Here is an 18,915-nt window from a genome sequence, read left to right as displayed (position 1 = left end):
TGGTTTAGAAAAACCTGGTGGTTTAGAGGTTCCCAGGTCATTGTTACAACTTAAGGACTTCGGAGGTTGACGATACATATAAAGTTCATCGGGGTTGGAATTAGATTTCTCTATTTTTATGCCCTTTCCCTTATTATTTTCTTTTGCCTTTTTAAATTCAGTTGGGGTAATTTCTATAACATCATCGGAATTCTCGTCGGAATCCGATTCATCGGAGAATTGGTAATCCTCCCAATATTTTGCTTCCTTGGCGAAAACACCATTGACCATAATTAACCTTGGTCGGTTGGTTGAGGATTTTCTTTTACTTAACCGTTTTATTATTTCCCCCACCGGTTCTATTTCTTCATCCGGTTCCGATTCTTCTCCCGGTTTCGATTCTTCTTCCGGTTCCGACTCTTCTTCCGGTTCCTCTTCGGGAACTTGTGAATCAGTCCACGAATCATTCCAATTTACATTTGACTCTTCATTATTATTAGGTGAGTCAATGGGACATGTTCTAGAGGTAGACATCAATCACATAATATCAAACGCGTTAAGAGATTAATATATCACATAATATTCAGATGTTAAAAATATATAGTTTCCAACAAAATTTGTTAAGCAATCATTTTTCAAGTAAACACGGTCGAAGTCCAGACTCACTAATGCATCCTAACAAACTCGATAAGACACACTAATGCAAAATTCTGGTTCTCTAAGACCAACGCTCGGATACCAACTGAAATGTCCCGTTCTTATTGATTAAAAACGTTCCATATTAATTGATTTCGTTGCGAGGTTTTGACCTCTATATGAGACGTTTTTCAAAGACTGCATTCATTTTAAAACAAACCATAACCTTTATTTCATCAATAAAGGTTTAAAAAGCTTTACGTAGATTATCAAATAATGATAATCTAAAACATCATGTTTACACACGACCATTACATAATGGTTTACAATACAAAGATGTTACAACAAAATAAATTTCTTGAATGCAGTTTTTACACAATATCATACAAGCATGGACTCCAAATCTCGTCCTTATTTAAGTATGCGACAGCGGAAGCTCTTAATAATCACCTGAGAATCAACATGCTTTAAACGTCAACAAAAATGTTGGTGAGTTATAGGTTTAACCTATATATATCAAATCGTAACAATAGACCACAAGATTTCATATTTCAATACACATCCCATACATAGAGATAAAAATCATTCATATGGTGAACACCTGGTAACCGACAATAACAAGATGCATATATAAGAATATCCCCATCATTCCGGGACACCCTTCGGATATGATATAAATTTCGAAGTACTAAAGCATCCGGTACTTTGGATGGGGTTTGTTAGGCCCAATAGATCTATCTTTAGGATTCGCGTCAATTAGGGTGTCTGTTCCCTAATTCTTAGATTACCAGACTTAATAAAAAGGGGCATATTCGATTTCGATAATTCAACCATAGAATGTAGTTTCACGTACTTGTGTCTATTTTGTAAATCATTTATAAAACCTGCATGTATTCTCATCCCAAAAATATTAGATTTTAAAAGTGGGACTATAACTCACTTTCACATATTTTTACTTCGTCGGGAAGTAAGACTTGGCCACTGTTGATTCACGAACCTATAACAATATATACATATATATTAAAGTATGTTCAAAATATATTTACAACACTTTTAATATATTTTGATGTTTTAAGTTTATTAAGTCAGCTGTCCTCGTTAGTAACCTATAACTAGTTGTCCACAGTTAGATGTACAGAAATAAATCGATAAATATTATCTTGAATCAATCCACGACCCAGTGTATACGTATCTCAGTATTGATCACAACTCAAACTATATATATTTTGGAATCAACCTCAACCCTGTATAGCTAACTCCAACATTCACATATAGAGTGTCTATGGTTGTTCCGAAATATATATAGATGTGTCGACATGATAGGTCGAAACATTGTATACGTGTCTATGGTATCTTAAGATTACATAATATACAATACAAGTTGATTAAGTTATGGTTGGAATAGATTTGTTACCAATTTTCACGTAGCTAAAATGAGAAAAATTATCCAATCTTGTTTTACCCATAACTTCTTCATTTTAAATCCGTTTTGAGTGAATCAAATTGCTATGGTTTCATATTGAACTCTATTTTATGAATCTAAACAGAAAAATTATAGGTTTATAGTCGGAAAAATAAGTTACAAGTCGTTTTTGTAAAGGTAGTTATTTCAGTCGAAAGAACGACGTCTAGATGACCATTTTAGAAAACATACTTCCACTTTGAGTTTAACCATAATTTTTGGATATAGTTTCATGTTCATAATAAAAATCATTTTCTCAGAATAACAACTTTTAAATCAAAGTTTATCATAATTTTTAATTAACTAACCCAAAACAGCCCGCGGTGTTACTACGACGGCGTAAATCCGGTTTTACGGTGTTTTTCGTGTTTCCAGGTTTTAAATCATTAAGTTAGCATATCATATAGATATAGAACATGTGTTTAGTTGATTTTAAAAGTCAAGTTAGAGGGATTAACTTTTGTTTGCGAACAAGTTTAGAATTAACTAAACTATGTTCTAGTGATTACAAGTTTAAACCTTCGAATAAGATAGTTTTATATGTATGAATCGAATGATGTTATGAACATCATTACTACCTTAAGTTCCTTGGATAAACCTACTGGAAAAGAGAAAAATGGATCTAGCTTCAATGGATCCTTGGATGGCTCGAAGTTCTTGAAGCAGAATCATGACACGAAAACAAGTTCAAGTAAGATCATCACTTGAAATAAGATTGTTATAGTTATAGAAATTGAACCAAAGTTTGAATATGATTATTACCTTGTATTAGAATGATAACCTACTGTAAGAAACAAAGATTTCTTGAGGTTGGATGATCACCTTACAAGATTGAAAGTGAGCTAGCAAACTTGAAAGTATTCTTGATTTTATGAAACTAGAACTTTTGGAATTTATGAAGAACACTTAGAACTTGAAGATAGAACTTGAGAGAGATCAATTAGATGAATAAAATTGAAGAATGAAAGTGTTTGTAGGTGTTTTTGGTCGTTGGTGTATGGATTAGATATAAAGGATATGTAATTTTGTTTTCATGTAAATAAGTCATGAATGATTACTCATATTTTTGTAATTTTATGAGATATTTCATGCTAGTTGCCAAATGATGGTTCCCACATGTGTTAGGTGACTCACATGGGCTGCTAAGAGCTGATCATTGGAGTGTATATACCAATAGTACATACATTTAAAAGCTATGTATTGTACGAGTACGAATACGGGTGCATACGAGTAGAATTGTTGATGAAACTGAACGAGGATGTAATTGTAAGCATTTTTGTTAAGTAGAAGTATTTTGATAAGTGTATTGAAGTCTTTCAAAAGTGTATAAATACATATTAAAACACTACATGTATATACATTTTAACTGAGTCGTTAAGTCATCGTTAGTCGTTACATGTAAGTGTTGTTTTGAAACCTTTAGGTTAACGATCTTGTTAAATGTTGTTAACCCAATGTTTATAATATCAAATGAGATTTTAAATTATTATATTATCATGATATTATCATGTATGAATATCTCTTAATATGATATATATACATTAAATGTCTTTACAACGATAATCGTTACATATATGTCTCGTTTAAAAATCATTAAGTTAGTAGTCTTGTTTTTACATATGTAGTTCATTGTTAATATACTTTATGATATGTTTTCTTATAATAGTATCATGTTAACTATATATATATATCCATATATATGTCATCATATAGTTTTTACAAGTTTTAACGTTCGTGAATCACCGATCAACTTGGGTGGTCAATTGTCTATATGAAACATATTTCAATTAATCAAGTCTTAACAAGTTTGATTGCTTAACATGTTGGAAACATTTAATCATGTAAATATCAATCTCAATTAATATATATAAACATGGAAAAGTTCGGGTCACTACAGTACCTACCCGTTAAATAAATTTCGTCCTGAAATTTTAAGCTGTTGAAGGTGTTGACGAATCTTCTGGAAATAGATGCGGGTATTTCTTCTTCATCTGATCTTCACGCTCCCAGGTGAACTCAGGTCCTCTACGAGCATTCCATCGAACCTTAACAATTGGTATCTTGTTTTGCTTAAGTCTTTTAACCTCACGATCCATTATTTCGACGGGTTCTTCGATGAATTGAAGTTTTTCGTTGATTTGGATTTCATCTAACGGAATAGTGAGATCTTCTTTAGCAAAACATTTCTTTAAATTCGAGACGTGGAAAGTGTTATGTACAGCCGCGAGTTGTTGAGGTAACTCTAGTCGGTAAGCTACTGGTCCGACACGATCAATAATCTTGAATGGTCCAATATACCTTGGATTTAATTTCCCTCGTTTACCAAATCGAACAACGCCTTTCCAAGGTGCAACTTTAAGCATGACCATCTCTCCAATTTCAAATTTTATATCTTTTCTTTTAATGTCAGCGTAGCTCTTTTGTCGACTTTGGGCGGTTTTCAACCGTTGTTGAATTTGGATGATCTTCTCGGTAGTTTCTTGTATAATCTCTGGACCCGTAATCTGTCTATCCCCCACTTCACTCCAACAAATCGGAGACCTGCACTTTCTACCATAAAGTGCTTCAAACGGCACCATCTCAATGCTTGAATGGTAGCTGTTGTTGTAGGAAAATTCTGCTAATGGTAGATGTCGATCCCAACTGTTTCCGAAATCAATAACACATGCTCGTAGCATGTCTTCAAGCGTTTGTATCGTCCTTTCGCTCTGCCCATCAGTTTGTGGATGATAGGCAGTACTCATGTCTAGACGAGTTCCTAATGCTTGTTGTAATGTCTGCCAGAATCTTGAAATAAATCTGCCATCCCTATCAGAGATAATAGAGATTGGTATTCCATGTCTGGAGACGACTTCCTTCAAATACAGTCGTGCTAACTTCTCCATCTTATCATCTTCTCTTATTGGCAGGAAGTGTGCTGATTTGGTGAGACGATCAACTATTACCCAAATAGTATCAAAACCACTTGCAGTCCTTGGCAATTTAGTAATGAAATCCATGGTAATGTTTTCCCATTTCCATTCCGGGATTTCGGGTTGTTGAAGTAGACCTGATGGTTTCTGATGCTCAGCTTTGACCTTAGAACACGTCAAACATTCTCCTACGTATTTAGCAACATCGGCTTTCATACCCGGCCACCAAAAATATTTCTTGAGGTCCTTTTACATCTTCCCCGTTCCAGGATGTATTGAGTATCTGGTTTTATGAGCTTCTCTAAGTACCATTTCTCTCATATCTCCAAATTTTGGTACCCAAATCCTTTCAGCCCTATACCGGGTTCCGTCTTCCCGAATATTAAGATGCTTCTCCGATCCTTTGGGTATTTCATCCTTTAAATTTCCCTCTTTTAAAACTCCTTGTTGCGCCTCCTTTATTTGAGTAGTAATGTTATTATGAATCATTATATTCATAGATTTTACTCGAATGGGTTCTCTGTCCTTCCTGCTCAAGGCATCGGCTACCACATTTGCCTTCCCCGGGTGGTAACGAATCTCAAAGTCGTAATCATTCAATAATTCAATCCACCTACGCTGCCTCATATTCAGTTGTTTCTGATTAAATATGTGTTGAAGACTTTTGTGGTCGGTATATATAATACTTTTGACCCCATATAAGTAGTGCCTCCAAGTCTTTAATGCAAAAACAACCGCGCCTAATTCCAAATCATGCGTCGTATAATTTTGTTCGTGAATCTTCAATTGTCTAGACGCATAAGCAATCACCTTCGTTCGTTGCATTAATACACAACCGAGACCTTGCTTTGATGCATCACAATAAATCACAAAATCATCATTCCCTTCAGGCAATGACAATATAGGTGCCGTAGTTAGCTTTTTCTTCAATAACTGAAACGCTTTCTCTTGTTCATCATTCCATTCAAATTTCTTCCCTTTATGCGTTAATGTAGTCAAGGGTTTTGCTATTCTGGAAAAGTCTTGGATGAACCTTCTGTAGTAACCAGCTAGTCCTAAAAACTGGCGTATGTGTTTCGGAGTTTTTGGGGTTTCCCACTTTTCAACAGTTTCTATCTTTGCCGGATCCACCTTAATACCTTCTTTGTTCACTATGTGACCGAGGAATTGAACTTCTTCCAACCAAAATGCACACTTTGAAAACTTAGCGTACAATTCTTCCTTCCTCAATACTTCTAACACCTTTCTCAAATGTTCACCGTGTTCTTGGTCATTCTTTGAGTAAATAAGTATGTCATCAATGAAAACAATGACAAACTTGTCAAGGTATGGTCTACACACTCGGTTCATAAGGTCCATGAACACAGCTGGTGCATTAGTTAAACCAAATGGCATGACCATAAACTCGTAATGACCGTAACGTGTTCTGAAAGCAGTCTTTGGAATATCATCTTCTTTCACCCGCATTTGATGATACCCGGAACGTAAGTCAATCTTTGAATAAACAGACGAGCCTTGTAGTTGATCAAATAAGTCGTCGATTCTCGGTAGTGGGTAGCGGTTCTTGATGGTAAGTTTGTTCAACTCTCGGTAGTCGATACACAACCTGAATGTACCATCTTTCTTCTTGACAAACAAAACAGGAGCTCCCCACGGTGATGTGCTTGGTCGAATGAAACCACGCTCTAAAAGTTCTTGTAATTGGCTTTGCAGTTCTTTCATCTCGCTGGGTGTGAGTCTGTAAGGAGCACGAGCTATTGGTGCAGCTCCTGGTACAAGATCTATTTGAAATTCAACGGATCGATGTGGGGGTAATCCCGGTAATTCTTTCAGAAATACATCGGGAAATTCTTTTGCAATGGGAACATCATTGATGCTCTTTTCTTCAGTTTATACTTTCTCGACGTGTGCTAGAACAGCATAGCAACCTTTTCTTATTAGTTTTTGTGCCTTCAAATTACTAATAAGATGTAGCTTCGTGTTGCCCTTTTCTCCGTACACCATTAAGGGTTTTCCTTTTTCTCGTATAATGCGAATTGCATTTTTGTAACAAACGATCTCCGCTTTCACTTCTTTCAACCAGTCCATACCGATTATCACATCAAAACTCCCTAACTCTACTGGTATCAAATCAATCTTAAATGTTTCGCTAACCAGTTTAATTTCTCGATTCCGACATATATTATCTGCTGAAATTAATTTACCATTTGGTAATTCGAGTAAAAATTTACTATCCAAAGGCGTCAATGGACAACTTAATTTAGCACAAAAATCTCTACTCATATAGCTTCTATCCGCACCCGAATCAAATAAAACGTAAGTAGATTTATTGTCAATAAGAAATGTACCCGTAACAAGCTCCGGGTCTTCCTGTGCCTCTACCGCATTAATATTGAAAACTCTTCCACGGCCTTGTCCATTCGTGTTCTCCTGGTTCGGGCAATTTCTAATAATGTGGCCTGGTTTTCCACATTTATAACAAACTACATTGGCATAACTTGCTCCGACACTACTTGCTCCGCCATTACTCGTTCCGACACCATTTGTTCCTTTCGTTCTATTAACCCCTGGTCCGTAGAACTCACACTTCGCCGCGCTATGACCATTTCTTTTACACTTGTTGTAAAATTTGGTGCAGAACCCCGAGTGATTCTTTTCACACCTTTGGCATAGCTGCTTCTGATTGTTGTTGTTGTTGTTGTTGCGGTTATTATTGTTGTTGGGATGATTGTTGTAGTTGCTGTTGTTGTTGTTGTTGTTGTTGTTGTTGTTGTTGTTGGGCCGTTTGTTGTAGTTGCGATTGATGTTGCGATTGTTGGGATAATTGTTGCGATTATTGTTGTAATTGCTGTTGTTGTTGTATTGGTGATTCTTATCACTCGTTTTCCTCCCACTTTCTTTTGACTTGCTTCACATTGGCCTCTTCAGCAGTCTGTTCTTTAATTCTTTCTTCAATCTGGTTCACTAGTTTATGAGCCATTCTACATGCCTGTTGTATGGAGGCGGGCTCGTGTGAACTTATATCTTCTTGGATTCTTTCCGGTAATCCTTTCACAAACGCGTCGATCTTCTCTTCCTCATCTTCGAATGCTCCCGGACACAATAGGCACAATTCTGTGAATCGTCTTTCGTACGTGGTAATATCAAATCCTTGGGTTCGTAACCCTCTAAGTTCTGTCTTGAGCTTATTGACCTCGGTTCTGGGACGGTACTTCTCGTTCATCAAGTGCTTGAATGCTGACCACGGTAGTGCGTACGCATCATCTTGTCCCACTTGCTCTAGATAGGTATTCCACCATGTTAACGCAGAACCTGTGAAGGTATGCGTAGCGTACTTCACTTTGTCCTCTTCAGTACACTTACTTATGGCAAACACCGATTCAACCTTCTCGGTCCACCGTTTCAATCCGATCGGTCCTTCGGTTCCATCAAATTCCAAAGGTTTGCAGGCAGTGAATTCTTTGTAGGTGCATCCTACACGATTTCCTGTACTGCTAGATCCAAGGTTATTGTTGGTATGTAGCGCAGCCTGTACTGCGGCTATGTTTGAAGCTAGAAAAGTATGGAATTCCTCTTCATTCATATTCACGGTGTGTCGAGTAGTCGGTGCCATTTCCTTCAAAATAGTTAAATGGAACACGTTAATCATACAGAATATTAAGAGTAGTTAATAGTATTTCGTAGCATAATATGAACTCATTTATAAAAGCTTTTTCTTCATATTAGCGTTTTATAAGTTTAAATTCGGGTAGTACCTACCCGTTAAGTTCATACTTAGTAGCTAATATACAATTCAACTACTACAATTCTATATGAAAAACTGATTATAATAATATTTCGCGTTCAAACTTTTATACAATATTTTACAAACTTACAATACCGCTTATTTTACATAAAGCATGAAATATAGCACACAATAACTTTGATACAAGATAGTTGTGAAGACAATTCTAGCTAGTACACAAGTCGTTCAGCAAAGGCAATAAAGACACGTAATTCATACGTCCAGAAACAAGTCATGCATTCTGGATTTACTAGGACTACTTCCCATCCTTGGTCTTGTGCAACATAACCGTTATGGCCGTTGATAAGACAGCGTGTTGTAACGTCATCAAAGGGACGAGGGTTACGTAATGTCCAACAGTCCCGTAATAATCTAAAAACCTCATTTCTTACCCCAATTACCGACTCCGTCACTTGTGGAAACGTTTTGTTTAATAGTTGTAGCCCGATGTTCTTGTTCTCACTTTGGTGAGAAGCGAACATTACTAATCCGTAAGCATAACATGCTTCTTTATGTTGCATGTTAGCCGCTTTTTCTAAATCACGAAGTCCAATATTCGGATATATTGAGTCAAAATAATTTCTTAACCCGTTGCGTAAAATAGCATTTGGGTTCCCCGCAATATATGCGTCAAAGTAAACACATCGTAACTTATGGGTTTCCCAATGTGATATCCCCCATCTTTCAAACGAAAGTCTCTTATAAACCAAGACATTCTTGGAACGTTCTTCGAATGTCTTACAAACTGATCTCGCCTTAAATAGTTGTGCCGAAGAATTCTGGCCGACTCTAGACAAGATTTCATCAATCATGTCTCCGGGTAGGTCTCTTAAAATATTGGGTTGTCTATCCATTTTGTGTTTTTAAACTGTAAAATAGACAAGAGTTAGATTCATAAAAAAAATACTTATTAATACAAGCAATTTTTACATATATCATAAAGCATAAGAACACTATATTACATATATTACACCACACGAATACAACTATCTTATTCCGACTCGCTCATTTCTTCTTCTTCGGTTTTGGTTCGTTTTGCCAAGTTTCTAGGGATATATGATGTTCCCCTAATACGAGCCGTCGTTGTCCACATTGGTTTAGAAAAACCTGGTGGTTTAGAGGTTCCCGGGTCATTGTTACAACTTAAGGACTTCGGGGGTTGACGATACATATAAAGTTCATCGGGGTTGGAATTAGATTTCTCTATTTTTATGCCCTTTCCCTTATTATTTTCTTTTGCCTTTTTAAATTCAGTTGGGGTAATTTCTATAACATCATCGGAATTCTCGTCGGAATCCGATTCATCGGAGAATTGGTAATCCTCCCAATATTTTGCTTCCTTGGCGGAAACACCATTGACCATAATTAACTTTGGTCGGTTGGTTGAGGATTTTCTTTTACTTAACCGTTTTATTATTTCCCCCACCGGTTCTATTTCTTCATCCGGTTCCGATTCTTCTTCCGGTTCCGATTCTTCTTCCGGTTCCGACTCTTCTTCCGGTTCCTCTTCGGGAACTTGTGAATCAGTCCACAAAGCATTCCAATTTACATTTGACTCTTCATTATTATTAGGTGAGTCAATGGGACTTGTTCTAGAGGTAGACATCTATCACATAATATCAAACACGTTAAGAGATTAATATATCACATAATATTCATATGTTAAAAATATATAGTTTCCAACAAAAATGTTAAGCAATCATTTTTAAAGAAAACACGGTCGAAGTCCAGACTCACTAATGCATCCTAACAAACTCGATAAGACACACTAATGCAAATTTTCTGGTTCTCTAAGACCAACGCTCGGATACCAACTGAAATGTCCCGTTCTTATTGATTAAAAACGTTCCATATTAATTGATTTCGTTGCGAGGTTTTGACCTCTATATGAGACGTTTTTCAAAGACTGCATTCATTTTTAAAACAAACCATAACCTTTATTTCATAAATAAAGGTTTAATAAGCTTTACGTAGATTATCAAATAATGATAATCTAAAATATCCTGTTTACACACGACCATTACATAATGGTTTACAATACAAATATGTTACATCGAAATCAGTTTCTTGAATGCAGTTTTTACACAATATCATACAAACATGGATTCCAAATCTTGTCCTTATTTTAGTATGCAACAGCGGAAGCTCTTAATATTCACCTGAGAATAAACATGCTTTAAACGTCAACAAAAATGTTGGTGAGTTATAGGTTTAACCTATATATATCAAATCGTAATAATAGACCACAAGATTTCATATTTCAATACACATCCCATACATAGAGATAAAAATCATTTATATGGTGAACACCTGGTAACCGACAATAACAAGATGCATATATAAGAATATCCCCATCATTCCGGGACACCCTTCGGATATGATATAAATTTCGAAGTACTAAAGCATCCGGTACTTTGGATGGGGTTTGTTAGGCCCAATAGATCTATCTTTAGGATTCGCGTCAATTAGGGTGTCTGTTCCCTAATTCTTAGATTACCAGACTTAATAAAAAGGGGCATATTCAATTTCGATAATTCAACCATAGAATGTAGTTTCACGTACTTGTGTCTATTTTGTAAATCATTTATAAAACCTGCATGTATTCTCATCCCAAAAATATTAGATTTTAAAAGTGGGACTATAACTCACTTTCACAGATTTTTACTTCGTCGGGAAGTAAGACTTGGCCACTGTTGATTCACGAACCTATAACAATATATACATATATATTAAAGTATGTTCAAAATATATTTACAACACTTTTAATATATTTTGATGTTTTAAGTTTATTAAGTCAGCTGTCCTCGTTAGTAACCTATAACTAGTTGTCCACAGTTAGATGTACAGAAATAAATCGATAAATATTATCTTAAATCAATCCACGACCCAGTGTATACGTATCTCAGTATTGATCACAACTCAAACTATATATATTTTGGAATCAACCTCAACCCTGTATAGCTAACTCCAACATTCACATATAGAGTGTCTATGGTTGTTCCGAAATATATATAGATGTGTCGACATGATAGGTCGAAACATTGTATACGTGTCTATGGTATCTCAAGATTACATAATATACAATACAAGTTGATTAAGTTATGGTTGGAATAGATTTGTTACCAATTTTCACGTAGCTAAAATGAGAAAAATTATCCAATCTTGTTTTACCCATAACTTCTTCATTTTAAATCCGTTTTGAGTGAATCAAATTGATATGGTTTCATATTGAACTCTATTTTATGAATCTAAATAGAAAAATTATAGGTTTATAGTCGGAAAAATAAGTTACAAGTCATTTTTGTAAAGGTAGTCATTTCAGTCGAAAGAACGACGTCTAGATGACCATTTTAGAAAACATACTTCCACTTTGAGTTTAACCATAATTTTTGGATATAGTTTCATGTTCATAATAAAAATCATTTTCTCAGAATAACAACTTTTAAATCAAAGTTTATCATAATTTTTAATTAACTAACCCAAAACAGCCCGCGGTGTTACTACGACGGCGTAAATCCGGTTTTACGGTGTTTTTCGTGTTTCCAGGTTTTAAATCATTAAGTTAGCATATCATATAGATATAGAACATGTGTTTAGTTGATTTTAAAAGTCAAGTTAGAGGGATTAACTTTTGTTTGCGAACAAGTTTAGAATTAACTAAACTATGTTCTAGTGATTACAAGTTTAAACCTTCGAATAAGATAGTTTTATATGTATGAATCGAATGATGTTATGAACATCATTACTACCTTAAGTTCCTTGGATAAACCTACTGGAAAAGAGAAAAATGGATCTAGCTTCAATGGATCCTTGGATGGCTCGAAGTTCTTGAAGCAGAATCATGACACGAAAACAAGTTCAAGTAAGATCATCACTTGAAATAAGATTGTTATAGTTATAGAAATTGAACCAAAGTTTGAATATGATTATTACCTTGTATTAGAATGATAACCTACTGTAAGAAACAAAGATTTCTTGAGGTTGGATGATCACCTTACAAGATTGAAAGTGAGCTAGCAAACTTGAAAGTATTCTTGATTTTATGAAACTAGAACTTTTGGAATTTATGAAGAACACTTAGAACTTGAAGATAGAACTTGATAGAGATCAATTAGATGAAGAAAATTGAAGAATGAAAGTGTTTGTAGGTGTTTTTGGTCGTTGGTGTATGGATTAGATATAAAGGATATGTAATTTTGTTTTCATGTAAATAAGTCATGAATGATTACTCATATTTTTGTAATTTTATGAGATATTTCATGCTAGTTGCCAAATGATGGTTCCCACATGTGTTAGGTGACTCACATGGGTTGCTAAGAGCTGATCATTGGAGTGTATATACCAATAGTACATACATCTAAAAGCTATGTATTGTACGAGTACGAATACGGGTGCATACGAGTAGAATTGTTGATGAAACTGAACGAGGATGTAATTGTAAGCATTTTTGTTAAGTAGAAGTATTTTGATAAGTGTATTGAAGTCTTTCAAAAGTGTATAAATACATATTAAAACACTACATGTATATACATTTTAACTGAGTCGTTAAGTCATCGTTATTCGTTACATGTAAGTGTTGTTTTGAAACCTTTAGGTTAACGATCTTGTTAAATGTTGTTAACCCAATGTTTATAATATCAAATGAGATTTTAAATTATTATATTATCATGATATTATCATGTATGAATATCTCTTAATATGATATATATACATTAAATGTCTTTACAACGATAATCGTTACATATATGTCTCGTTTAAAAATCATTAAGTTAGTAGTCTTGTTTTTACATATGTAGTTCATTGTTAATATAGTTTATGATATGTTTTCTTATCATAGTATCATGTTAACTATATATATATATCCATATATATGTCATCATATAGTTTTTACAAGTTTTAACGTTCGTGAATCACCGATCAACTTGGGTGGTCAATTGTCTATATGAAACATATTTCAATTAATCAAGTCTTAACAAGTTTGATTGCTTAACATGTTGGAAACATTTAATCATGTAAATATCAATCTCAATTAATATATATAAACATGGAAAAGTTCGGGTCACTACACCGAATCATAAGGTAACATAATTTGGTTCCAATTAACCCACGCCATCCTTTTTTGTTCAGAAGAAACACCCCAAAAAAAATCCCGCCTAATTCCTTCAAGGTCTTTTAAAACACCCGCCGGGGCCTTAAAAAGAGAGAAATAATAAAGAGGTAGACTAGAGAGTACCAACTTGATTAAAATGAGTCTACCTCCGGAGGATATAGATTTGCATTTCCATTCCGCGAGTCGATTTTTAAATTTATCAAACACGGGTGCCCAATTTTTATAGAGTTTGGGGTTGGCCCCGATGGGTAGTCCGAGGTAATTGAAAGGAAAGGACCCCTCGAGACAACCAAACCAAGATGCTAGACTATTTAGTTCACTCTTAGAAGTGTTAGTCCCATAAACGCAACTTTTGTTTAAATTTATTTTAAGACCGAAAAGATCTTCAAAACATTTTAGAATTTTAAGAGTGTTTCTAACATCACGTTTATTCCAATTGCCAAAAATTATTGTATCGTCCGAGTATTGAAGATGCGAAACCGTCACATTATCATTACCCACTTTGACCCCACTAATTATTCTTTCGTTTATGGACTTATTAAGTAAGTAATTTAACCCTTCAGTTGCAATAATAAATAAAAAAGGCGAAAGAGGGTCCCCTTGTCGTACACCCCGTTTTGGAAAAAATTGTTCGGTTGGTGACCCATTTATTAAGACCGAGATGGAGGTTGAAGTTAGACACGCATTTACCCACTTTATCCATTTTTCCCCGAAACCCATGTAGTTCATGATTTTAGTTAAAAAAATCCCAATCAACACAATCGAAGGCCTTTTCAAAATCAACTTTGAAAATAAAACTTTTTTGTTTTTTCCTTTTTAAGTCATCGACCGTTTCTAAAGCCACCAAAATCCCATCAAGAATATTTCTGTTACTTATAAAGGCACTTTGTTCATTGCCAATTAGACTCGGGATTACCTTCTGAATTCTATTGGCCATGATTTTTGAAAGAATTTTGTAATAACTATTTATAAGACTGATTGGGCTAAAGTTAGAAAAATTTAAAGGATCTTTTACCTTTGGGATGAGCGTGATAAAGGAGGAGTTGCATCCGTTAGAGATCGATCCTGAGTTCCAGAACCAAGAGATTGCCTTCATGAGATCTACCTTGATAATATCCCAGAAGTTGAGGTAAAATAAAAGATTGAATCCGTCGGGACCCGGAGCTTTATTTTTACCACAACTCTTAATTGCCTCGAGAGTTTCATTTTCAGAAAATTCTTCTTCAAGTTTATCTACAAGAACTTTTTCAATTCTGGGTCCCTCCTAATTTTCTAAAAGTAGACCGACTTTTTTATTGCATGAAAACAAATTTGCAAAGTGTTTGTGAGCCTCGGTCTTGATTACCAAGGGGTCCGTGGTCCAGGCTCCATTGACATTAACACCGTGAATATTATTCTTGTGTTGTCGCTTGTGAATACATGAGTGAAAAAACTTACTATTTTCGTCGCCCTCTAACGCCCATTTGTACCTTGCTTTTTGCTTTAGCATTTCGGATTGAGTTTTTTCTTTTTGAAGGAGCTTTTCACGATCCTTGTTCTAAGCTTGTAAATCGTTATCACTTAAGTTTGAAGCTTCGGCCTTTAACTCCCAATCAACAACCTTCTTTGTGAGTTCATCAATTTCGCCTTTTAATTTACCTTGTGAAGTTGAGTACCATTTTTTGAGTTCTATCTTAACGTTTTTCAATTTTTATCTAAAGATACAATCAGGTCTCCATCCATTAACTTCCACACTCCAAGATTTTTCAACAATACACCTTGCGTCTTTATGTTTTATCCATTCATCGAAGACTTTGATCGGTTTCGGTCCAAAATCGGTATTACCTTCTCGTAGCATTATCGAACAATGATTAGTGTATTTTTTATCAAGTACAACCGCGTTCAAATTAGGCCATTGATGTAGAACATTATCGGAAATGAGAAATCTGTCCAGTTTACTGAATTTGAGAGCATTATCACTGATCCGAGTATATAACCGACCACCAAGTGGAATGTCAAGAAGATTACAGTCTTTTATGAAGTCATTAAACCATTTGGCCCTGTTTTCATTAAAGATGGTATTTTTCCTTTCAAACGCAAACCTTACTTCGTTAAAATCCCCAAAAATATCCATAAGTCTTGCTCGTAATCCATAACCTCTTTAAGATCTTTCCACATTTGATTTTTTCCTTCATCGTTTTGTGGACCGTATACGTTTATAAGGATCAACTCATCACCTACACTTTTCCACTTACCTTTTATCGCAATAAAGGTTTCACGCTCAACAATATGGTTAGTAACAAAAATATTAGGATCCCAAACCAACAGGAGCCCGCCCGAATTCCCTGTAGCTTTTTTACAACAATACTTGTAATCCGAGTTACCCCAAAATTTTTCAATCCAAAATTCTGGAAAGTTTTGACATTTAGTTTCTTGTAGCGCTATAAAATTTAGTTTTTCACGATTACATAAACGTTTGAACCAGTTTAATTTCAGTTTATCTTTATCATCAAGCCCTAATCCTCTAATGTTTAACGAGATTATCTTCATTTAAGATGTATTAATTAAAAATGACTCGAGAGGTAACCCGATTAGATGCAGGATCCTTGTCTCTTGGAGAGACCTAGAATTGAACCTATTTCATCATATTGCATTGAATTTTCAGAAATTGAGATATTACCTTTGGATCTGCTGCAATTTGTTCCTGAATTAGATCTACGGTTTTTTGAGAGTCTTTTTTTCGGTTGCAATCTTTCCTGGGATTTCAGATTAAGGATTCTAGAGGAAGCATTCCACCTTCTTACACTTGCCCATATACATTCTGTAGGTTGAGAAGAGGGTGTAGATTCATAGTTTTTTTTTCTTTTTTTGTTTGGCTTGGTCGATTGGACTGCAAGTTTATAGAGATGATCAAGGGGTTGTATGTTTGGTACGCCAGAAACATCCTCTTTTGCAATCGATGAAAACTTGAATGGCTCACGGGTATTGATGTCAGTTTCCTTATCTGGGCTTGGTTAGCATAAATTAAAGCAGTCATTCGCCAGGCCCAAGGTGTCCATATCTACATCTGGGATTGAATTACGGCCCAAGTTGTTTTTATTGTTGGGCTTATGTTAGGTGGCTTGTTGATTTGGGCTTGGGGTTTCAACATCAGTTGGCTCAATAGGAATATGGGGTATTGTTGTGGTTGGGCTAAGGACGTTAGGGTTGGGTTGGTCATTGGTGTTCGGGATAGGGTTAGAGGAATGAGAACCGTCTGCTTTTGTTACCTCGTCGATATCAGCATTTATTTCATTCGCTTTTTCATTAGTTCTAATGAATATGCTCTCACCTACTGAAGAAGAATTACCTTGTAACGGTTTTGAATGATTTAATTCTTTACGCACCTTTACGAGGTCATCATTACTGTTATGGAACGAGTCTGACGTGGCATACAATCTAGAACCTAAGCTTCCGGTGGTCTTTGGAATCTGTGCAACTGGCAGAGTATTGATATCACCTTCATCTTCTTCATCCTCAACAAATAATTGTTCATCATCCTGTTGATTGCCACTGAGTTCCTCGTTTTCTTCATCCTCTTCCATGTCGATTTCAACAATACCTTTGATGTCCTCCATTACCTTGACATAGAAAATTCCACCTTGAGATTTAATTTGGACCGTAGTGTTTAAGAGCTCATGACCCCATGATTTAATCAGGACCTTGGCGACAACAAGACTTTGGTTACCATTAAAGTCACAGTTATGATAGTCGAAATTACACCGTACCAGGATGCTATTTTCTTGAAATTTTCTCTTGACCAGCATCTTATTGGCATCCCTTTTATAGTTAACCAGGTTAATCTTGATGTCTGAGAATATTTGTCATCCCACTTTCTTACGTTTTTTAACCATTGCTTCACTACATGATCTTCAGTGTTGATGATGTTGTCGACTGTATCCTAGTTATCGAATGTTAAACATATATCCAATCCACCTAGATATTTGATATTGAATTTAGTGAGCCATTCTGCCGAACACAAGGTTCCGAATTGTTCAATTAAATCAACATCAATGATTTCTCCAATAATGGCGTTTTTGAGCACCTCTTTGTTTTCTTCAAGTTCATTGTAAGACCCTAAATCCAAGTGTACAAGTGTACCTAAACATCGAATAATCAAACTGTAGCAAACTGGAACTCACTGTCTGAAAATGAGTGTGTGCGCGCAGCGCACCTTCAGGTGTGCGCTCGGCGCACTGTCCCTGCGACAGTTTTCTTCTTTATCTATTTTGAGTTTAATGAACGGCATATTGGTCTTTTCACTTGAGGGTCAGTTTTAGGCCACAAAAGGCAGATTGGTGGACTCTTTCTAGTCCATAACCTTATCTCCATTCTCTCATCTTCAACCTCAAACCCTAGAGTGAGAAAAAGAGTTTAGAGAGAGATAGCTTCATTTGGAGAAGAAGAAGCTTGAATTGATCGAAGTCATAAGTATTAAAGTTTTTCATCTTGTTCACGGCTACGTTGTGGTAGTATTGGTAAGTTCTAACTCCAAGTTTTCATAGCATGATTAGTGTTCATAATTGGGGTTTTGAAATGGGTGTTCTTGAGTAAACTCACTAGTTGATAGTTGGGAGATTGAGCTAGTAAATGGTGTTAATAACCATTGTTGGTGGGTTTTGGGTTGGATGATGAAATTGATTAGTTGATAATCATGTTCGGGTGTTAAAATCACTAGTTAACTTAGGTTATAAGTGATTAGTGGTGTAAATTTGCAAATGGGTGTTTTGACTTGAGATTTGGTCAAAATGGGTTTTGTGTCATAATGATGCAAGTAGGTGTTTTGTTGATGAAACTTTGAGTAAAATGTAGTGTTAGAACATAATCACTAGTTGATTGCGATTATGAGTGTTTTGGGCGAGATTTGACTTAGTCAAATTGGAAGTAAGTGCTAATGGGTCGAAATTGCACTAAGTGTTAAATTGGGTTGGTTTGTAAATCCACCCTAATTGTATTGTTGTTGTGTGATTAATGGAATAGGTACTTTCCATTGACGATTTCGGATTTTGGTATT

Source organism: Rutidosis leptorrhynchoides, chromosome 9 (genome assembly GCF_046630445.1).
Source record: "Rutidosis leptorrhynchoides isolate AG116_Rl617_1_P2 chromosome 9, CSIRO_AGI_Rlap_v1, whole genome shotgun sequence".
NCBI classification, from domain to species: domain Eukaryota; kingdom Viridiplantae; phylum Streptophyta; class Magnoliopsida; order Asterales; family Asteraceae; genus Rutidosis; species Rutidosis leptorrhynchoides.
This window is presented reverse-complemented; position numbering follows the sequence as displayed.